The sequence below is a fragment of the Cuculus canorus genome, chromosome 2, assembly GCF_017976375.1.
Source record: "Cuculus canorus isolate bCucCan1 chromosome 2, bCucCan1.pri, whole genome shotgun sequence".
Lineage (NCBI taxonomy): Eukaryota > Metazoa > Chordata > Aves > Cuculiformes > Cuculidae > Cuculus > Cuculus canorus.
In genome coordinates this window covers 28,819,541-28,844,442 of record NC_071402.1, presented here as the reverse complement: position 1 = coordinate 28,844,442, position 24,902 = coordinate 28,819,541, and the positions used below count along the sequence as shown (strand labels likewise).

The 24,902-nt window shown below is 36.9% G+C and overlaps 1 long non-coding RNA gene across 1 annotated transcript in view; it reads left to right on the top strand.

The window, feature by feature from the left end:
- LOC128851489 (uncharacterized) overlaps positions 1–24,902 on the top strand; it is a 54,323-nt gene that overhangs the window by 21,961 nt on the left and 7,460 nt on the right. The gene's annotated exons all lie outside the window — the stretch shown is intronic.

The following is a 24,902-nucleotide window of genomic DNA, read 5'->3' as shown; positions in this document are numbered from 1 at the left end:
CCAAAACTGTTGTCAAGCATTGGAACAGGCTGCCCAAGGAAGTGATTGTGTCACCATCCCTGGAGGTATTTAAAAGACGTAGATGTGGTGTTTAGGAACATGATTTATTGGTGATCCTGGCAGAGTTAAGTTTACTGTTGGACTTGATGATATTAAAGGTCTTTTCCAACCTAAAAAATTCTACGATTCTGTAACACCACCATACTGCTATTTTTCGTATAAATTCCTTGCGTGTGAGGGTGTGTAGATGCAGAGTTAGGGTGCAGTAACACTTTAGAGGAGGGGTGCAGGAGGAAATTATTTTTGCTATACCACCTGCCAAAGAGCGTGCAGGGGAGTTGCCTGTGTGTGCTCTTTCCCCAAGGGATTGCTTGTGTGCACTGTGCATGCACTTAGAGTATTGGGACTATTGCTTATAGCTGAATTTGGCAGTGTTGAAACTGACTTAGTACCAAATTAAGTACTCTGTGCCTTTTTGAGAGTCTATCTTGACATTTTCTCCATGATTACTTAGATACTAAGACTTAACCATACTAAGTCCATAAAATGCACAAGACAGTTTTTGTATATCATTATTTTCACCAAAAATTGTTTTGTTTGCTTGAGTGCCCTACTCTAGGATGGTAATGCAAGATTTGAACTCAAAAATGGAACTTCAATGCCTAGATGATTATGGTTGTCCTTCAGGGGGGAGCCCATAATACTCTTCTTTTGAGGAGGAAGCTTTCCTCCTGTTCTGTACAGATCTTTACCTTTTCTGAGCTCTTCAGGCCTCCACTTGGTTCATTTGTCATTATCCTTAAATGTTTTAGCTGAAGATAGCACAGGAGGTGGTGGTTACTCAGCTGACACATATCATTTTCTCTGAAGAGTTCCTGAGTTCTGAGATTCCCTCTGTTTTCTGTTGTATAGCCTGAAATCAGCCCTTTATAGACATATATCAGGGCTTCTGAGGTTTTCTTAGGCTGTTGAAAACAGAGAAGTTTGTGTGAGGTGTTTGTCTTTGGTTGTTTTTTCATTGCTTTATTCTTCAAAGGGGAAAGACTGATATATTTCTTTTTCTATATTATTTGTGGCTTAAACACTAATGGAATAGTTTGGGTTACTTCTTTAAGCATCTTCATACAGAAGTAGCATGTAAATTAGTTTTTCTGATTCAGAGCAAGCACTTTAAAATAGATTATATGGAAAAAGTAAACTAATGGAACAAAAATATAGAGCACGGTGACTGTTGCTGTAGGATTTTTATAATGAGGAATGAAATAAGCAAATCTGACATACTTGTATAATCAGTCATTTGAAGCATTTATTATAATTAAAATTGTAGAAATTATGTGGGTAGTAATCAGTTTTGATTATAATTCTTTGCACATTTCAGTGCTATAATTAGATTGTGGCATCTGTCATTGCTGATTAATTTGCAGATAGCTCTATCTTCCTATTAAGATTTACTGTGTACCAAGACAAAATTTTCATTATCTAAAAATATAATTCCCTGCCCATGGGAGGGTGGTTAGAACTAGGTGATCTTTAAGGTCTTTTCCACCCAAATCTTTCTATGATTCTAGGATTCTATGAAATAAGAAGTGGTAGTAGCTTGGGAGTATTAGCTTTTTCACTTTGTAATTTTGGAATTAAGAATATCCCAACAGGATCTATACCATTTTCTGTGAGCAGCACTGAGTGGAAGAAGCCGAAACAGTCCTTTTGGGCTTAGAAAATGACAGCCATTTCTTGCTTAGAGACTTTTGCTGTAAGCTTACACTTTTTGGGCTCAGCAGTCCATGAAAATCTGTTCTAATGGTAGGAAGAGAAGAGCTTTACAAAATCAGGCTGTGAAGAGTAACTGTCTCATCTAAATTGCAAAAGATTTAAATACCTCTGGTGCTCCCGCTGTGGTCTGTAGAAGCTTGGTTTTGGCCTCAGTTACACTGGGATTTCTTTTTACCTGTGTTTGCTGTTTTGGTTGTTGCCTTGAAAAGCTTTCTACCATAAGTAAATGAAAACTGTAATATCCCTGATCTGTTCAGTTGGCTACTGGGATTCTAGAATGTTGTACTCTTAATTTTTGCAACAACATGTAAAATATTTTACCTACAGAATGACTAATACAGCTGATTGATGACCTGGGCTAGGTCTGATTATTTAATGCAATGTTTAGGCTGAACTTCAGGATTTGCTGGATTTAGCAGCAAAGGTAGTTTATGAAGCAATTTATAATTGAGAATAAGCAACTTATCCTACTGCTTATTCTCACCTCTCTCCAATATTTCACAATTTCCTTGACTGTGCTGGCAACTTCTTTTCTGTCTTCAGTAAAAAACTGAATCACTGGGCTGATCTAAACTGAAAAATAACCTTCTGAAGAGAAAGCACAGAAAGTAACATATGGGCAGAAATGGGGATGAGATCAAGAAAGATAAGAACGGTTTGATCTGTTTCTTTGCCAGGAGTAGCATGGTGGTACTGTACAGCCCAGTGTAGTCTGCAGCACATTAAATCACAGAGAAACCGGTAGGCAAAGCCATCTAACCAAGATATACATTGTATGTACCATTTCAGGACTGGACATCAATCCTCACCACAGCTTCTAGGATATTTGCTTAATTATGGAGGATATATTTGAGTAATTTTGCCATCAGTTTCTTAATCCACCTATGTTACTATGGCAAAAATTTTCATTTGCTTACAATCTTTTTCCCCTTACAGAAAAAAAACTTCTTTCTAAAAATTGGGATCTTCACACTAGGGAATCAGAAGCCAAATACCAAATGTTTCTGATGTATGACAAAGAATGACAATAACTTTCAGTGCTTTCAGCTCAGAGGAATACTATAGCTGTAGCTGATTATAACACACACTAGGAAAACACAGCATAGGGACTGAGAGCATCCCTTTCCCAGACCAGTTGGAGTAGTTAAGTTTGATTATTTTAGGATAAGATCTGTATGGGATGCTCTTCAACTTTGTATATGGCCTGTCCAAGTCCTATAGAAACAATTTCTCCTCTTCACTATCCATCCCCTGTATCCTTTAGGGTTTCAGATAGTGCAAGTTTACAGGCAAGTCTGGAGATTTTTGAAGTTAAGGAAAAATTAAGTGTAAGATAACAATGAATTCAAATTTTGAATTCTCGATTTCTGACACATTGATAAATTGTTTTGTGAGATGAGGTGAAAAAACCTAAGTGTTATCAGGGAAAGAAGAGGTTAATGAGCTGATCTTGACATTAACTCAAATCACCTGTTTGCAACATTCAAGCATAATCCTGGCTCTCTGGTTAGAAGAGATAAAAAGGAAGGTAGAAGCCTGTATTGAAGGGAGGTGAGAGAAAAGCTTGTAGTGATAATGTTGAAGCTTGTCATGTTAATTTATACAATGTGTACTTGGTGTTTGATATAGTCTGCTGTTAGGAAAAGACTTGTTTCTCCTTTTGAATCTTCTATGATGTAACTTTCATGTGCTACATATATTATGGCAGAGCAGGTATGTTATAAGCCTTCCAAATGAACTTTGCTATGAGAAAAATGTTTTCTACTGCCCATTTGCTGTTTTTTTGGTTTTTTTTTTTTTTTTTTTTTGAGTGAGAATAATATGTTTCTTTTGAGAGGTGGCAGCATAGGATCCTGTTTCTTACAGAAGTGCTGGGGTAAAAACAAAAGGTGTTTTCAAGTCTGATATGCAAAGCAAGGCTCTCTTGCATGTCAGTGAAGTGGAAAAAGAGAGAATCTCTTTAGCACTTAGCCCCAGGATTATCTAAGGCAACATTTAACCAAAAGTCTCTTCCTGCTTAGTTGGGTCAGTGCACTGGGAAGAAGGTGGCTGTATCTTATGCTGTTTTGATATCTTCTCTCTCAGCTGCTTGTTGTCCTGTTTCTTTTGCAGGAATGCACTACAGCAATATCCAGAAAAAAAAAAAGCTTTTTTTTTTTCTGTAGCATAAATTCTTGAAACCTTTTATGTGTCGCTGGTCCTAATGAGGAGATTTTTTTCAGGCTCCCTTGTTCCCTAATAAAATTGTAAGGGTTTCTGGAATTCATTGTATCCCTACTCTTTGGAATCCAGTAAGATTCAACTTATGGCATATAAGAATGATTGATATTTGTTGTTCATTTTGGTAGACAAAGTGGTAATATCGAACATTCTCTAGCATTTTCATGTTAATATTTTGCTTTATACAGAAGAACCTAGCTAATATTTCATTCTCAAGCTGCATTTTAACAAGTTGATATATGCAGCTTTGTTTCAGTACATTCTCTTTGGAAAGCAAAGATCCCAGAAGAAAGAAAACTAGGTGTTTTAACTATAAAAATGGTTTTGACTAAAACTTTGAAAAGCAAGTATGATTAGGAATCAGTGAAATCATTTCTGACTTACTCTGATCAAAGCATTATTAGAAGAAATCTTATTTCAGTCTGAGATCTGGGATTCTAGCTGGTGTAGGAAACTTCAGCCTGATCGTTTTAACAAAACTATAAATTAAAAAAAAACCCTGGTATTGTAATGAGTTGCATTAGACAACGCTCTTACCCATCTAGCTTCATATTTTTTTGTAATCTTGGTTATATAAATACTCATGTGTAGATCTTGGACAGTTTTCTGATGTCTTTTGTTACTGAGCCTGAAATAACTCCTGTGAAAAAGCTTCTATGCAATTAGTTGAGACTTGTAAACATTAAAGCTAAACTGATGACCTGGATGACTTTTGATGATGATTTATTTTGATAGAAGAAATATTAATGTGTCATCTCACTTCTCTTTTACCTAATTAATTCAATCTATTTTACATGTTAGATAAATAAATATCAAGTTCTGGTTCTATTTTGTTCATGTAAGAGAAATGCTAGTTTTTATGAACTAGGTATACACAACAGTTTATACTTTAGATGTTCAGGACCAGAGAAGCCAGGGAAAATAAGAACTAATAGTCAATTACAGTGGAATACCTCTTGGACTCTTATTTCAAGTTGTATTTCAAGCTGTTCCTAGCCATTTGGACTTGAATTTTATTTTTCCTCATATACAATTTTCCCTCATTTGATTGTGACGGACATCTGAAACTCTGGCCAAAAATTATATTTATCTTTTCTCAGCATTTTTGAATGCTTTCACTTTTCTTAGGAATGTAATTCATACTTCATTACTTATTCTTTCAGACAGGAAAAGAACTTCTTACAAGGTAAATCATGATCAGGAGGATGAATTATGTAACAGCAGGTGCTTCAGAATAGGAAACTGTATGTTGATGCCAGTGTATTTGTTAGAGTAACATTGAAGGGGGAATGTAGTTATATAGATTCTTGAAGTGTGAATTTTGCCTGAGGATTCTGTGGGTAAAGTATACCTGCTGTAACTTGATCCCTGTTTTTGTTCAGCACTATTTTATTTTTCTGGGGCTGGGAGCATTGAAACTTATGCTGAGAAAAACTATGGAATTAGGACAGCTTTGAAAAAATGATGTATGCTGTAGTACGGGAATAAACTTCTTCACTCTTCCAGTTGTAGAATCACAGAATTATTTGATAAGATCAAGTCCAATTGTACCTGTCCACTAATAAAAAGTATCCTTGAGCACTTCATCTACCTGTCTTTTATATATCTTCACGTACGGTAGTCACTGACATCCCTGGGCAGCCAATTCCAGTGCCTGATATTCCTTTCAGCGAAAAAAATTTTCCTAATATCTAATCTGAACCTCCCCTGGCAGAGCTTGAGGCCATTCCCTCTTGTCCTGTCCCCTGTCACTTGTGATAAAAGGCCAGCTCCCTCCTCTCTACAGCCTCCTTTCAGGCAGTTGTAGAGAGCAATGAGGTCTCTCCTCAGCCTACTCTTCTCCAGGCTAAACAACCCCAGTTCCCTCAGATGCTCCTTGTAAGACTTGTTCTCAAGCCCCTTCACCAGCATCATTGCCCTTCTCTGGACATACTGCAGGACCTCAGTGTCTTTCTTGTAGTGAGAGGCCCAAAACTGAACATAGTATTCGAGCTATGGCCTCACCAGTGCTGAGTAGAGGGGCAGAATCACTTTCCTGGTCCTGCTGGCTACACTGTTTCTGAAATAGGCCAAGATGCCATTGGCCTTCTTGGCCACCTGGGCACACTGCTGGCTCATGTTCAGTTGGCTGTCAACCAACACCCTCAGGTCCTTCTCTGCCAGGCAACTTTCAAGCCACTCTTCTCCAAGCTTGTAGGGCTGCATGGGGTTGTTGTGTCCCTCTGTGACTCTGCACTTGGCATTGCTGAACATCATACTGTTGGTCTCAGCCCACCGATCCAGCTTGTTCAGATCCCTTTGTAGATCCTCCCTACCCTCAGTCGGATTAACACTTCTGCCCAACTTAGTGTCATCTGTGAACTTACTAAGAGTACATTTAATCCCTTCATCTGGGTCATAGATAAAGGTATTGAACAGAAACGGACTTAACACTGAGCCCTGGGGAACACCACTTGTGACCGGCCTCCAACTGGATTTAACTCCATCTACCACCACTCTTTTGGGCCCGGCCATCCAGCCAGATTTTACTCAGCAGAGTGTATGCCTGTCCAGGCCAGTGGTAGACAGTTTCTCAAGCAGAATACTGTAAGAAATTGTGTAGAAGGCTTTACTATATCTGAGGTACAGTATATCCACAGCCTTTTCCTCATCCAATACTAATAAAATCCTTCAGTGCTATTTAGGAGAAATTAATATATTCAGACACATACTGTGAGTAGGCATAACGCTGATGAGACTGACAACTGTATTAAAATTGAAGTGTGAAAGGCAGGATTGGTTACTCCAGGAAATATTTTTAAAAATTCAATTGCTTGACAATTTTATATGGAAAAATAAAGAACTCTCATGATGATCAAATCTACGTTATTAATGAACATACTGTTGGACAAAGGCCAGGCTGGATGGAGCCTTGGGCAGCCTGATCTAGAGGGACATGTCCCTGCCCATCATGGGGTGGGTTGGAACTAGATGATCTTAAAGGTCCCTTCCAATCCAAGCTGTTGACACATCCCTGCCCATGGCAAGGGTGTTTGACTAGATGATCATTAAATGTCCCTTCCTCCCCAAACCATTCTATGATTCTATGAATCTGTTGTATTACATGAATTCTTCAAGGCTGTTTTTTCCCTCAGAAAATCAAGAATACACCAGCAGAAGCAGCTACTCAATGCAAGCAAAGGTACCTCATTTTTATCTTCATCATTTTTTACTTGCTATAAGTATACAGTGTAGATCATCAGAACCAGAAAGTGGGACTGCAGGCATGAATTTTTTTTAACATTGATTACAATGGACTGTATTTGATAGGACTGATGTAATGTCTTTAAAGAGGAAAGGTTACTGGCTTTCGTTCTGACAGTATTTTTTTTCTTCAGGAAGTCAAATAGGGATTGTCATTTTCTGAGTCTCAGGAATTAAATACTCTTCTTCCTGGACTCCTGTAAATAGCAAAATACAGCTAAGACCAGCAACGGCAATGGAAATAGCTAAATCTGCATTCTTCCTGTTCATACTGCAGAACTTCATTGCAAATGAGAATAATTTTGATTATCATAGCTTAGAGAATTTTCCTGTGTTTAAAAAGATTAAAATCACATTTGAACAGCTGTTAATGTCAAGGAACATGCAGGCTAAATTGATTTCTAGCATCAATCTTATATCTGGCCACTTGTTAATATCCTTAAGAAAGTCAAAAGTTTGAGTAGTTTGCTTGGAAGAATGGCTTATACAAAACAATGCATTTCTCCATGGATTCACTTTAAATGGATTTTCAGCTTTCTCAGCACTAAAACAAATGAAATGAAGCCTCAAACATTTGTTTTTTGGTCTTCCAAAGACTCAAGACATTTTTATTCTCATTGTTAGAAAACGTAAAGGAAGAGTAAGGTGTTAAGAAGCATATAGACTAGAAATGGATGCCAGGATATAGTGAACATACTGTTTGATTTTTATTTTTTTGTAATGTAAACTCCCACATTGCTCTTCTCCACCCAAAAATTTATGAGAATGATATGGTCAGAAAAATGTTTGATATAGCTGTGTATGAGGCTGAGTCTGTGTTCATTCTTTTTCAGTTGAGAAGAGACAGGATGTAGACTGCCTAATATGACCCAAGGTTACAATTACCACAGAGCACATAGCAAAAAAGCTGGTATGAAAGCAACTTTGCAACTTAGCATTATGCTAACAAAAATCTCTGGAATTGTAAATACCCTTTTTCAGTTAACCTGAGAAAGTGAAAACACAACTTGTATATTATAATTTTAAGGGCATGCAGACATCTCTTCAAACACCTTACTTTTCCTTAAGCAATCCCATGATCTATCAAATAATTAGTTTGGAAAAGGGGGATAAGAAGACAGAAACAGATATACAACAAACATACATCCTCACCAGTTTTCTTTTTATTTCAATATTTGCACCATGATAAGACATTTTTTTCTTTAAAAAAATCACAAACATGAATGCACAGAAACAAAAAAAAAAAAAGAAAAAAACAACAAAAAACCCCACCAAGAAAACCTGTAAGCATTAATTCATTTTTACTCAGTAATATATATCTCTTATTTTGGTTAAACATACTTGTTCTTTTCACTCTGAGTCCCCTCTCATATAGATTCAGAGCAACTGCAGATCTTTCCTGATTGTGGCATAAGACGTGATATGTTTGTCAGCATAAAATCAGATAGCTTGAAGAGAATTTTATAGTATATTTATGAAATATGCAGTGTGGGCTGATTTAGCTCATAAAGTGATTCACCTTTAGGGCAACTCTCATGTAGAGCTTGCCTATTTACTTCTAGATTTCATGGCGGATAAAAGGTTATTTGATAGTTTGCCAGCGAAAACATTAAACTAGTGATGTTTGTGAAAATGATTGCTTGGTCTTGACTGCAGAATTTTAAATTTTGCTTATGGATGTGCTCCTCAGAAGAGAAGAAAGGTATAATTTGTTGTTGCCTTTATGATGTAGAATTATTGCAGAATATGGTTTTCAACTTCAAATATCTAAAATCCACAACTGTTTCAGAAACCTTAAGACTGCCTTCTTGTGCTTTTCTAACAATGTAACTGCATTGAAGACTAACTAGATCGACACCTGAGCTTAAATGCATGCAACTATTTGGGCTCACAGAGTTGCCCTGTTATGAAGTGAAAACAAAAATGCATATCATAGAAAAAAGCCACAAATACAATGTAATTAAAAAGATTGAATTTTGTTCTCCAGAGTAAATAAAACTATTATATTTAAAGTAGAGTTCCCATAATAATATTAAGTTGTTGACCAAAGTCTTTTGAAAAACAGCCTTAATGGGACACCAAAGAATTCAGGACAAACAGTATTAAACTCTCATTTAAGCAGCCACATAAAAGTTTCTTCTTGTCCATGCAGAAATTCTTGTCTCCGCTAAAGTACATACATAAAGAGGACAGTCAGGCATCAGCAGTGTAATTCTACAGTTACCGTACATTGTACACCCACAACGGGTGTGCAATGAAAACTATCATGAAAATGTACTGGAAAAAAAATTTAAAATAGTGATGAGTGTCACAGGGAACTACTAGATCACAGGTCAAATCCAAGGGAAGGAGAAGGGAAGGTTCTGCTGTGTTAATTGATTCTGAAAGGAATTCTTTACCTTTTCACAAAATTGCTTATTTTTTCCCTCATTTAACCAGTCAGTGTAACAAAATATGATGCGATAGTGCCTGGACTATGTTTCATAGATACCTCCTTTGTAATTCCCTTTCAGAAGAGGCAGTACCTTATAATAAACAGAAAAGAAAACTGCCTCTTTGCATTAAGATTCTAAGTAAATTTATTCAATATGCACAATAAATAGAATTTATGCTCATAATAAAAAGTGTCATAACACTGTATCAAGCCCTGCCAAAATCAATGAAGACCTGCTTATTAGTTTCTAAGAGAAGAAAACATCTAAGATTAGTCTGGCATGGTTACATATGCAAGTTAGGATGTTCATCCTTCCTTCTTTGCATGTTAAGATCATCCTTCAAATTTGTTAGGCATAGAAATTGTCATCTAAAACACATATTTTATTGAAAGTCAAAGGAAATGATAATCCATATCTTTCACTTCATAAGAAAAGCAATTTGAAATGCTTTTAACTAATTTAAAAAACGTCTCAGTATAGCTACAGCTGAAGTATTTCAACGGAATACTATCTTGAAGGACCTTTTAATGGAATTATTCATAAAAATGCTCCTGAGATGTCCCAAATTAAAAGATTATTGAGTTTTATCCTAAAATGTTTATCAAGAAAAGAGTGTCAAGCCAAGAATTTCTGAAGTATGTCCCAAAAGGCAATAAAAATCCTTTTGATTTCTTCAGCTTTTTTCATTTTTTTTTTGAGTGGAACAGAATTTTTCTTGCTGTTCTGGAGGGATAGTAAGAAAGAAGAGCATAAGATATTATCAGGTCAAGCTTTACCACTGAATAAAATGGAGCAGCTAGAGAAGACAAAGATTAGTAGTTAGTGGTAAATTCATTTTCTGCATGAGCAGAAACATCTGTTCATTGCTGAGAATTTCTTTGAAAAATGTGAGCTGTATAGAAAGTACGTTTCTGATAAGGAAGCATGTATATGCATACAGTTATGCCAGTTTAATCACATCATACTTTACACTTGTGTAGTAAGCTATTAACCAAGATCGTGCTTGATTATGCCATCATGGTTACTCTGTAGGGTGGTTTAACCTTGGCTGGCTGTCAGGTGCCAACCAACCAACTCTATCGCTCCCCATCCTCAACAGGACAGGAGGAACAAATAAAATTAAAAAAAAATCAAGATAAGGGCAGTTTAATAAAGGAAAGCAAAGTCAGTGTGTGGAAGAAAAATAAGCAAAAAGAAAAAGTATTTATTCTCTACTTCCCATTAGTTGGTGATATCCTGCCACTCCTTGGGAATTAGGACCTCTGTACACATAGCACTTGCTTTGGGACATAAACATCTTGTGATGATTTTTTTGGGCACTGTAGTGGTGTGCAGAGTAGACACTTTTTATCCCTAAAGTAGACGTGGCTTACTGAAATGGATGTCCTTGGTGAACATTAGTTTATATGTGATCTACTAAGTGATGATAAGATCATTTTTGTTTGATTTTTTTTTTTAAATTTCTTTTTACACGCTGGAGAAGTGAGCTTGTGCGAACCTCATGAGGTTCAACAATGCCAAGCAGAAGGTCCTACACCTGGTTTAGGGTAATCCCCGATTTCAATACAGAATGGGGGATGACGTGATTGAGAGCAGCCCTGCAGAGAAGGACTTGGGAGTGCTGGTGGATGAGAAGCTCAACATGAGTCAGCAATGTGTGCTTGCAGCCCAGAAGGCCAACTGTATCCTGGGCTGCATCAAAAGAAGCGTGGCCAGCAGGTTGAGGGAAGTTATTCTGCCCCTCTATTCCTCTCTTGTGAGACCCCACCTAGAGTATTGTGTCCGTTTCTGGAATCCTCAAAGTAAGAAGGATATGGAGCTGTTGGAATGGGTCCAGAGGAGTGCTACAAAGATGATCAGAAGGCTAGAGTACCTCTGATATGAACACAGGCTGAGGGATTTGGTGTTGTTCATTTTGGAGAAGACAAGACTCTGAGGAGATCTTATAGTTACCTTCCAGTATCTGAAGGGGCTACAAGAAAGCTGGGGAGGTTCATAAAGGTTCATAAAAGTTGGTTCACAAAGGCTTGTAGTGATAGGACTAGGGGAAAGGGTGTAAACTGGAGAGGCAGATTTAGACTAGACAAAGGGAAGAATTTCTTCACCATGAGAGTGGTAAGACACTGAAACATGTTGCCCAGGGAAGCTGTGGCTGCCCCATCCCTGGAGGTGTTCAAGTTCAGGTTGGATGGGGCCTTGGGCAGCCTGATCTAGTGGGATGTCCCTGCCCATGACAGAAGGTTGAACTAGATGATCATTAAGGTCCCTTCCAAACCAAACTATTCTATGATTCTATGAATGATTCCCTTCTCTTCTACACAGTAGAGTACCTAGAGTGGCTTGAACACAAGAGTGGTTAATATTTTTCCTTTATATAAAAGACAGATTTTTGAAAAAAAATAATCTGATGACTTTTTTTAAAATAAACCATAAAAGTCAATCTGCTTGTCTTATTCACATACGAAAAAAAAAAAGGATACTTGGGAGTGAGTCTTAGTGAAAAATTTGGTAGTAAGTCTGATAATATTTATTTACTATTCCTAATGGTGTTTATAACAATCTTTTAAACAAAATACTCCTAAAATTAATAGCCTTCCAGGAATGTTTGAAATACGTTAATAATATTGGAAAACAACAGACTTCCTGTTTTTTCAAAAATGCCATATTCCATTTTCAAAATGCCATATTCCAAGGATGACTTGCCATCCAAAATCTTGCACATAAGGACTAAAAGGAACTTTTAAATTGGTATGAAAATACCGGTGAAGTTATGATACCTCAGGAATATATTATGCTTAGCACTTAGTATGCGAGTTTGCTTTTTGTAAAGGTGTGCTGAAGACAAATTCTGCAACTATTCTGTAATCTTTTAAGATGATTTCTTATTTCCAATAAATATTTCCAGTAATTGCTGATAGAAAACACAATATGCTTTTGAGTAACTAAACCACAGGCAAATATTAAATTACCCTCTGTACGGTATCTCTAGAATTGGCAATTTTTGCCATAATTTCACTTTTGTTTAGGGAATATGGGATATAACATCATGTGAATGCTTCCTTATAATTAGGTATTTCAATTAGTCTTAAATCTGCTGTATAGAAAACTGCTTTTGTGAATCACTGTTAAGAGTTACTGATTACTCTGGTTTAAAAGTTAACTTTGAAGTTAAGAAAAGTACATTTCATAGAAGCATTTGCTTTTGGTAGTTCGAAATAATGGTTAATTCTTCTTACCTCTGTTCACAGTTTTTTTGTGATTTACGTTCTCTCAGGCTCTCTCACATAAGCAGCGTTCTGTAAAACAGAAGTGAAATGAAAATTATTAGTATTATGCAGCTACAGTTTCAGTGGAAAAAAACCCACTACATTTTTAGGCCATTAATCAAATTAGTCCTTGATTTATAGACTCACAGTCTTCCAAGGAGAGCTACAAATCTTGCTGATTTTCTATGTGAATCTCATAAAACTTCAAGACATGTGAAAGCTGTATTGACACATTTGGATGAAGTACTGCAATTTCACCCCTCATCATATTATCTTTCTCTGTTTCATTTTATTTTTTTATAGAAGGTTTGTAGTATGGTTTCTTCATTTCTGTCTCTACCTTATCCTTGTTAATGCTGACAGAGGCTGGGATACAAACTTGTGGAAAAATCAATCCTTTTTTACCTTTGGAAAGATTTTTTCTTGCAGGTATCAGTGGGATTATTGCATGTGTAAGTGAAGACAAAATCTAGCCTAGTGACTTGAGCTTGTCCGCATCAGGCTTAGCTGTGGGCTGCTGCATAGGGAATTGTTCATAGTATTAGGCAAATATTGTAATTGCTAGATTATAGACAAGAGCCCTGCAGCAACGGAACTGAACAAAGCAGTGTTGAGCTTCGCATATTTAGATTCTCCTGCTATTGAATTATCTGTAACTGTTTTCTTCTGGGATTGTTGAAATTTGAATGCGAGATCTTAATTATGTGCAAGCCCCCTTCAGCTTACGATAATTTACAATATTCCTGCTTCTTTGGGGTAGTTCTCCTTGTTTTATGGAAGTATGTTTTCCAGGATATTTCCTGCTGCTTTCACTTTTAAAATCCTTACATTATCATTAGAAATTTCTTTCAAAGTCATCAATCCATTCTGACTTTGATCCCTAAAATACATGTGTGTCAGCATGTGGAATGACTGCAATGAAGTTATGACTTGTACAGTATCTCACTTAATAAATCATTGGATGACACATGAGAAAGCTGTTGGCTACCACAGATGCAGAAATCGTTAAGAGGAACCTTCTCTGGAAGCTGCACTCTAATATATACCAAAAAGAATCTCAAACAGTCAGAGATAGGAAGAGACCATGACAATTCGAATGTTTATGGCTAATATGATATGGGTATTTTTTCACATATAATGCAGTTAGTTCACTGCAACAACCTTGTTAAAATTCTGTTTCTGCTTTCATGTTGAGGAAATCTTTGTTACAGGACAGGACAAGATTAATGGAAAATTGGTCAACTAGATCACCCAGTTAAGCTGATGGCAGATGTTGCAACAGCCTATAGAAGTATGAGGAAAGGGAAAAAATAGCACCAGGGTGATTAATTTGAGCCATGGAATACTGCCAGCAGGAATTTTTCACACCCAAATTAAATGTTAGAATGAAAAGACACAATTAATAAGTCAAGCAAATAGCTCACCTGAAGAGATGGATCTGGGACTTTCTAAGGGTTAGGAGACTTTTATTGTAGTAGGTATTTGGACATTTCACTCCATGAAAGGTTTCAAGGCTGTGAATTTTAAAACCTCTCTTAAATAAGCAGACATGCATCAATCTTTTCTTTCAAGAGACCACCAAAGATGAATAAAAGAGGATGTGTTGTTTTTTATGCAGTATTCTTGTGGGTATGTCATCTATCTGGGAAGAAGGAGATCTAAAAGAATTTTTCTGTCTCCTATCTTGTAGCTTACAGGATATTTTGGGATGAAGAACTTTTGTTCTTGTCTCATTGGACCCGTAGTTTCACAGTGGTTAAATCCTATAGCTGGATAAAATGAAGTTTTTTACCCACATTTGTTCAGTTGACCTACGGTCAACAATGGGAGTCCAATATCTTGAGAGTTGTTCTCATGCTTGTGAGATTTCTCTCCCTCTTTCCCTCCTTTCATCTGGCCTTTCTAGCTAATCCTCAGTTAATATCTTCAGTGTCTCACTGAGGGTACAGCATCAGCAGTTGATATGTGTGTTCCAAATCAAGACTAGGAAGATGTACTCCAGGTATTTGCATGTAGGGTAGGGAATGGGCTGGCAGACTGCACCGCTCTGCAAGGAGCTATGGCACAGTTATCACTGCTAACTTCTTTGACTCTCCATACTTGCAGTGTGGAGTGCACATCTGGCTGTACGACATGCTTTCCTGAACTCTTAGTGCTCTCCCCCGCTAGCAATAGTTAGTCTTATTTCTTTGTATTAAGTGATGCATGTTCTTAGACAGGTATGCTGTCTTTGTGGCAAAAGATTTGTTATCCTGGGCCGCCTTAAATATCACTGAAGCATGCAATGAAGATAGAGCTGGAACTTTCCCTCCTTACTGCTTACCTTAAGTGTGAGCCACAACCAGCAAGTCACCCTGGGAGAAAGGCTCAACAGCTTGCTGTCCTGCCTGAAGTAAGAAAGAGGTTTTGAATATTGAGGACTGGGCATTTGGGCTGTGGTAGTTTTGGTTGACTCCACTTTGTGATTGTTCTGTTTTAAAAAAAAAAAAAAAAGTGTAAGATTCTTCTTCTCTTAGTTTTTTTTTTTTTTTAGTTCTGTCAGCTTCAGTAATGTTATTCATTATATCAGTGTATCTTTAAGTCCTATCACAGAATTAAACATCTTAATTAGTCCAAAAGTAGGAGAGACAAACATCTTTTATACACTGTGCCTAAGGTCCCAGCAAGCTCATGTATTGTAGCTTGAACAAGTCAAACCAAGCTTACCATTATGATTTTTCCAGATTTTTTTTCACAATTGTATGGAGCTGACAATTGCACTGGGGAGATTCTAAGGTAAGAATGTAAGAGCAAAGAAGTCATTTCAAACTTGCATGCTCTGCCTCCTGCAAGTGAAATTTTAAAATCTTGTGTTACGTGGCACTTTTAATGTGCTAACATATATTAGCAGATACAGAGAACACAGCATCACAATGGTGTTCGATTTTTAGTCTTGAAGAGCTATCAGGATGTATCATATATTTAGCAGTAATTATTCCAATTTATATCCTTGAGCTAACAGAAATGTCTTGAAGATAGATGACTGTAAGACAGAATTAATTCCCTTATCGAAATTTGTTATGTTAAATAGAATTGTCTGGTATTTACAGTTATAGGGTTCTATAGCAGTCACAGATGGTCTATCTCTTTTGTTTCAGGAAGCCACTCAATAAATTGCAGCACTTGGGGCACTGTTACTTATTTTCTTATAAAAGAAAATACAGATCATCAATGATAATTTTGTCCAAGACTTAGACAGAAAAAATACATATATTTTGAAGAGGAAGCTTCATTCTTACTGATGCACTGAAAACTCTTATTGAAATGTATTCTGAATGACCCATCAAATCATTGTTATATAGCCTGTGTGTTTTAGCTTACCAGTTAAATAAGACCAATAAGCTGCTAAATTTATACAGGTGTATTAACCACAGAGAATAAGGAATAAAGATGTGCATACATACTAATGACTTGTCTATTTCCTGATAAACAGTCCTGTTAGATGGGGGGTGGGGTGATGCTGGAAGTAGTCAATGATTCCCTCTTTTACTGTTTTTCTCTTAGGAAAATAAATGATCCTAATGAAAATTCTTAAACACTGCAAAAAGCACCCGTCCAGTTAGTCAAACAAAATTCAGTTTTACACTGAATTAAAAAAGTTTTACACTGAATTAAAGACAGCATAAAGACAATTCTTTAATAAAGTTTCTCAGACTGGAGAAGGGAGAGTGTTATTGGACAAGGGAGTAAAAATAGAGATAACTAACTCATCGTGTGTTTTGCAAGAGTTGAAGAGGGGCTTCCATATTACGTGGGAAAAGTTTAAACAATCTTTCAGTATTAAAAAAATAATAATTTTGGTGGGTTTTGTTGTTCCCAACCCTCCCACCCCACATTTAAAAACAAAAATAAAAGAATTCCCACAAAAAACACCATAATTCAATTAAAACCATTCAATGGTTTTCATTTATCAGAAAGCCCAGAAAGAATGGACTTTGGAAAATGGCTTTGTTACTTCTGTTGCTTCTTGTATTTTGTTAGTTTTTAAAACTTTTGACCCATTTCTCATAAAGCAGTGTCAAAGGTACCAAACGAACTCATGAATAGGCTATCTTTGTAAAACAACATTCCTCAGAGCGGGGCACTAACAGCTGGCCAATATTCATCACTGTAACTTCTAGGCACTATTTGAGAGGTATTTCAATAGAATCAAGTTTTATTCTGCTAAAGGTTTTTACACTGTTTTTAAAACTTGATTTAAGTTTCCTTTGTTAGCTGGGAAGTTATGGTTTGACAGTGTATGAGTCTGTGTAGAGCTGTAGAAATTGCTTCTATTCAATGAGAATCTAAATCGCTAGCTGTTCAATGAAAATGAAATAGAGGCAGTGAAAGGATCTCCTGGTCTATAACAGTGTTCCCCAAAAGCTGGAAAGTTAAATTGAACTATCAGAAAAATGTATGCTTTCCATAGTATAAAGTCTGTGCTGTTAGAAGTTTTGCTTTGAGCCTTGTCTAAAAATAATGATTACTACAGAATGGAAGACTGGATAGTTATTTTGGGTTGGTTTAAATGGACTTGGACATAAGTGCAAACTGAATGGAAATAAACCATTCTAAATCTAAATGTGAATCTGTATAGGAATTTAAGTTAAACCTCTGCCACTTGAGTAAGCAGGGCTTAGAAAGTTCTATGTCTTCTCCCTTTTGGTTCCTATTCTCCCTGCACGTGCAGCCTTTTGACCCATTTTCCTATGATGATCCCTGGCATTATTTTTTTTTCTGTTAAGTGCAGCAAAATCTTCAGATCTATAAAATGAATTACACATCTATACTCATGTCATTACTGCTCTATTCCTCATGTACACAGGTTCACACTTGCTACAATGATGTAGGCCAGGTCCTGGTCCTAGAAGGATATACAGTTAAATAGAGACCCATAAATAAATGCTTATTCTTTCTGAAAGCATTTGGAGATTTAACCTCATCTCATACACAAGCATCACAGTCTGCACTTCTCCCAAGTGAATCTTGTCTTAGCAGAGGTGTTAATGTGATGTTGTGTTGTTAATACATTTGCTGCCCCTTTCCACAGCCATGAGCAGATGTGTCAGGGAGTAAATCTATTTCCCAATACACACCATTTTGCTCTGGCATGTGTAAAACAAGGGTCCTTATTCACTGCCCATTATAGGCCCCCGGTCAGATATAAGTGGCCCATTGGGCTTAGCTAGGGACAGTTTTTACCACAGAGTTTTTAGGGTGTAAAGCTGCAAAATAGAGCTGTTCTGCTCAGCAGATTGTGGAAATTACAAGTGGATCTCACACTCATGACTTCAATTGTGTAATTAAATTTCACAGAACAAGCCTTTCACAAGAGTGAGAAACAAACATTTCTGACACCCAGACTCTCACTGTCTGGATGTCTTTTTTTTTGTTTGCCTGTTAGTGATGGCTTCCAAATGTTGATGCTTGTATTCACTGACTTGTTCCTAATTACCCACTCTCTCACCTTTCTCATCTTTCACACATCCAATATTTCACTTTCTAGTGAGAATGACATAAAACAATCGCAATATGGAAGGCAGGGTTTTTTATGTGTTTATTTTGTGAGTGGTATATATGATTTCTGCGTAGAGGCCTACTGTTGATTTTCTGGCTTCCACCTTGTTATTCTTTTTCTTTGATTTTTTTTCCTGTTACTAGTAGCCACACATCTTCCAATTTTCTCAGACTTATAGCTATCTGATCACGCCACTTGGAGCAAACTTCTGTGAGTAGAAAGGAGATGCAATACACCTTTGTATGCTCAGTGTTTTGACAGACACAACAAACAGATCTTGAGGAATGTCTCTCGACCCTGGTTTCAAACATTTGCATTGATGCTAACCTTACAACTTCCAAGGCACACTATAATAGACTGTCATGCTTACCCTGAGGTGTTTTGGAAGTGGAAATTACAAAGTATGGTCCACAAACCTGACTACAGCCAGAGGAAGAAGTACAAGGCAATTTTTGAAATCTGAGATCCTTGCACATGGGTAAGAAGAAGGAATCCCAAAGTTTAATTCAGTTTAATTTCTGCAGATTAAAAATGAGCGTGAGCAGAAAATGTGTCCTTGGCATCCAGGAAGCCAATCATATCCTGAGATGCATCAAAAGAAACATGGTCAACTCCACTCTGATAGGAACCCAGCTGGAGTCCTGTGTCTGGTTCTGGAGTCACGAGTATAGGGAAGATATGGACCTGTTAAAGCAGGTCCAGAGGAGGGCCACAAAAATGATCAGAGAGCAAAACTGATCACCTCTTTTATGTGGAAAGGCTGAAAGTTAGGTTGTTCAGCCTGGAGAAGAGAAGGCTGCGGGAAAACCTTATTGTGGCCTTTCAGTACTCAAGGGCAGCTTTATAGGAAAGATAGGGATAGACATTTTACCAGGGCCTGTAGTGATAGACAAGGAGTAAACTAAAAGAGGCTAGAGTTAGACTAGATATTAGGAGGAAATTTTTTACAATGAGGGTAGTGAAACACAGGAACAGGTTACTCAGAGAGGTTGTAGATGCTCCCCCCCGGAAATATTCCAGGTCAGGTTGGACAGGACTCTGAGTAACCTGATCACTGCAGAAAAGTTGGACTAGATGACTTTTAAAGGTCCTTTCCATCCAAAACTATTCTATGATTCTAATTAAATTAGCAAGGTTTGCTATTTGTCCACGTGCTCCCAGTCAGTGTCTTAGAATGAAAATGCTGCTTTTCATCTAGTCGCCCTCTTTAAAAACTTTGTGTTAGTCAGGTATGGAGCAATAACACTAGCATGTGATATAGACCATTCTTCTAAGAATTAATTGCCATTTTGTACTACATGAAGTTTTACTTGCTGAGCACAAAACACATGTATACTGTTAGTTTTGTAATGTGTTCACACAAAGTACCTTTTTCTGAATGTTATGCTATAGTTTAAAAATATTCTGTTCATGGACAACTCGCAAACAGAAGGTTGATTAGAATTTAATGAATGTATTATTTGCTGGATATACTCAGGGACACTATCTCACTTCTTTGAAATTTATTTTTTTATTCAAGAGCTATCTTCTTCAAAACTTTCACTACAGTCACGAAATAAAGATTTTTCAAAGCTGTTTAACTTAGCCATGCAGATTACATTAACTTTAATCCTTTGGATGTCTCAAAATTCTCCAATGTTACAGATGGAAGCTGTACTAGATGATAGTTTAGTATGTGACATTGACAGAATTTCTCTGTATGAAGAATGCACATTGCAGAACTATATACTATAGTACTATACCAACACTGGAAAAACTCCTGCTTTCTATTGCAAAGTAACACTATTTTCTGTTATACTTTAAATGGTATTTTTTGATTATTTCATAATTTTGGAGCAATGCAAATACTGGGGACTAAGAAAGAATGGAGTACTGTAAAACTAAAATAAATGTTGGCATGGGAGCGATACCAGTATATGTATATCAGTACTATTGGCAGATATTTTCTTATCAAGAATTACAAAGCTCTGATGAGACTATACCAAAGACTAAATTAAATCTTGGCATGGTTATAGCATCAGCAGATGATTGATATTTTCTCTATCTTCAATGTCTCTGAGTCAGGATATAATTTAACTGATATTTTAAAAATAGACATCCTCTTCTTGGGGCTTCTATAATCTCTGTTCAGCCTACTGCAATTTTTTTCCCCCATGTAGTTATTTCATTTTCCCTGTATGTGCAAATAGCTTCCCCTGGTGTATCTATATCAAGCGAAACACAAATTGTATTGGTATCACTGGGTTTAATTAATCTCTTTTTTTTTTTTTCTCTTTTAAGGAAGATGAAGTGCAGTAATATAGGAAATAAATACTGTGGGAGCAGATTTATTTCCCAAGTGAGAGAAAATAGATTCACTATCTCCAAGGGAGGAGTTAGAGTGGTCTGTGTTCTATGAAACCTACAGGCAAGGTAACAGTCATGGTCAAAATAAAAACAAGAGAAGGAATAATAGAAAATCCAGGCTGACTGTATGAATACCTAATTATAGTTCTTTATTTCTGGCTAGTCAGTGTGGTTTTTTGTATTCATCTTCAGGTTACACAGGACGTATAAATTACAGTTACACCAAGTCAGTAGAAAAAAGCAGAAAGGGGTAAAGTCTTAACAAAATCCATAGATATTGGATTGACTAAAGAGAAACTTTAAATCTGCTTTAGAATGGCATACTGTCTTAGGCAGCCTATAGGAAACAGTAAGAGGGGAAACAACAGTTAAACTTGCAGCATATGTTCTTCAGGGCTTGAATGAGAATCCAGCCCTTTGGGGTCATAGTGTCTTGCTTGTTTGGCATTCTGGTAGACAGAACTTTATCATTTTAATCTATTCTAAACTATTACATAAGATGATAATAACTGACAATTCTATCACTTTAAGTCACTATTTTTACTTTGAAAATATCTTTTACCTTTAAATAACCCAATTATTCTTGTTTTCATGCTCATAGTCTTGTTGTACTCTTTAATTTCAACATGTTAATTAATCTGTCTTCTAGAAATATCGGACTGTGCTGCTGTCACTGTTGTGTGCCAGTCTGTCTGCACTGAGCAGCATGCATGTGTGCTTTTGTATGGAGGTGGGAGTTGTGTAGGAATGTGTGTTAGTGACTGTATGTGCATTGTGAATGGAACTTGTAATTTGTAATGTCCATTGATTTAATATTTGTAAATTTGACTCAGCAATTGATGAGGAGAATAACATACAAAACAAGTAGTATGTTTGCTTTCTTGTAGCTTCAACGCTGCTGTCAGAGTCCTGTGACTTCAAGTGTATAGGAGTCTAACCTCAGAATTTGGACTTCTTAACTTTGTCTAAAAAAAAAGAGTGGTACAACTTGTCATTCATTTTAGAATTATTTAAAAATGTGGGGTTTTGTTTGCACAGCTTTGGTGATACAAGTTGGACGTACTCTTGGATCTAAAAGCAGATGGGATCAAATATGCCCTTTGCCGACTTCCTCCTACCATTTCTGTAACTGCTGGAGGTTTCCCCACCCACATATCTGCTGACGTAATTACATATTACATTTCTTCTTCAAATATCTGTGCAGAAAGTGACAAGTTTTATTTATTCATTTACTTATTTATCTATTTATTTGAGAAAACTGTGTTCTTTGTAACCTAGATAATTTCGTATATCTAGCTTAAGGAAGGATTAACCAACTGTGCCAATGTAACTGGCAGTAGAGAAGAGTGCAAACAAACAGCTGACAATGGAGGTGAGGTGATGTGATGGTTTAAACCAGGTGAGGTGATGTGATGATTTAAACCAGAGCTGCTGCTGAGAATATCTACTGTAACTCCTTGATTTAACCAGACTGCTATACTCCAATGAAATTATAATGAAAATTCTTGAAGTTGATGTCAGTGTTCAATAAGACTAGAATTTCATACTTATACAGGTTCTGTAGCAAACTACTGTTGAGTTCAGTTAGCCTGAAATCCACTGAATGTAACTACGGAGTAGTCAGTAGGTATTTTCTACCTCTTAGTATTCGATACATTATCCCTAACATGATGTAAATGTGATCTGTGATAAAAGAGACTCCCTCTCAACTTCCACTCCTGCTTTTGGCTGCATGTGTCCAGTATTTCCCTTGAGTCAGATCCACTAACAGAAATTCAGCCCACTACTAAAAGAATAAACCCAAACTAAACAAAAATTATTTTTCCATTAGACTGGACAGTTAAACTGACTCATCCTGCAGCTGTGGATTAGTTACATCTAATGCAAGGGAGTGAAACAGCAGCTGTGGCTAGGGAAGAGACCACCCCAGTCACGGTTTCTCCAAACATGCTATTGTGTCCTGGGAGAAGCAAACTTATTCTCCAGCCCACTTCCCTTATTCAGCCTGAACATCTGTGTGGCAATGACATGGATCTGAAGAGCTGGCCTGTGGTATAAATAGCCTGGATCAAGTTTACCAAATAATGATGTAAACTCCTGTATTGCTGTAAGGGAAATGATAGTGCAGAGCATGGTTTAGTGGCCAGGACTAAAATGAGCAGGGATGCTTTCTTAAAGGGCGTGCATAGCTCTGAGACTTCTTAATCTAATCTGAAACACACCTCCCATATTCATGGTGCATCTTCCAGTTCTCCCCTTTACACATAGGACAGTATTCCTAAGATATGATGATAGCAATCATCAAGCTCAGAGAAGTAATCTGGTCAAAACATAAATCCATTTTAAAAACTATTATTTTTTGGCCTTCTCAAAATCAATATATGAATAATGATAGAAACAGAAGAAACTCTGATTGTGTTAGCCCTGAGTTTAGATCTATCATGGTAGGTAGCGAATTTCACTCTTAAACTTACCTACTGTGGGTTGATGCAAGTAAAGAAACAAAGCTAATGTGATGCTTCCAAGATGTCCTGGTGGTTAACAGCTGTACGATATTAGTAGTTTAATTGTGGAAAGAAAGATGAAGCTAGTTCTTTCCATTATAATGTCTGTCTTTTTTAGACACTGAATTTTAGCCCTGTATTGCTACTTGGTCATAATAAAACTGCGAGTTTGTTAATCATCCCTCTGCTATTTCCAAATTTAACACACTGGAAGAAATCAGTGATCAGAATCTACATCACTGGAAGGAATAATTTTTCTTCCTGGTATAATTTCTTTATACAGCCAAAAACAGGGTGCAGAAATGGGTTTCTTCATAAAGAAGGTGATCAAAAGAATGATTCTACAATAATTGCAGCTGTGAAAAACTGTTACACAAGGGAGACTTTGTTTTTCTTAATTGTTTGAATGATTTCTGAGCAAATTTATGTAACTCATTTTGGAGGGAAGGTGAACTCATAAATCAACCGTGAAAATATTCAGTTTGAGCTGAATATAATCATGCAGTTATAAATGTTCTTGCCTTTTCAATCTGCCAGAAAGTTTCAGACCCACTGAGAGACAATAGAGAGGAAAAAAAATACCTCTTTTACTTCCAATTAAAGATTTTTTGCATGAGGATTATGGATCTGAAGATCATTATCTTTCTGTTGCACGATGACACGAGGCTTCTTCAAGGAAAAGTCTCCAGAGAATGAGTCCTGGACACACTGCAAGTCAGGAGTCCTGACTCTTGGCCTGGTAGCTGCATCAAGGAGGATGAGTCACACCCTGGTTCAGAAAATCTTTATGACTGGGGAGGATGGTAACCTCTTGTCTTTGGTGGCATATGTGACTGTAGCCGGTAGATGCTGCTAACAGTCCCAGAGGACTGAGGGGGGATTCCCCTTAGCAGGCAAATAATTGTTTTTTTCTATGTGTGGACAGATGCATTGTCTGTCTTAATGTTTCTGCTCCTGTTCCTATTTGTACAAAAGGGAGAAATGCTCAACACAGTTTGTTAAGGATGGACTCTATGTATATTGTAGTTTGAAGGCTGACCAGGCATTGCAGTATGGATTCAGGCTGAAAGGCAAATTAGGGATAGGGAACAGCTCCCTACTTAAGAAAATTCTATTTATTCCTGCAGCTCCTAGATAAGACTGTTTCACCAGTGCTAGGGGACTCTGACATGGGTCTGCTGTTCCTAGCATGTGTACCCTGACCTTTTTTAATTTTAGCTTTCTTTGGTAAATATGTATGGAGATTTTAAAAGTTGCTTCAGTGGAGCTAGTAGAAAAGGAATTACACAAAATAATTCTCTCTACCAAACAACAGTCCCTTTGAAATAGCTAATTGTTTTCATGTTTGTGGGTGTCTTCTTACCTTAAGGCTTTTCTGAACTCCCACGGTTCTAGACTGTCTTGGTTTCTGACCTCCCAAGTGAAAAATCCACTGGAAGTGCAATGTCAAAACACTTTTCCTTGATCTCTCTGAAAAGGCCCTTTCTTCTCATAGTTTCAAGTTTCTCATCTGCAAATGTATTAATTACACAACAGATAATTTGGTTTGTATAAAAGCCACAAAAAAATCCCTGAC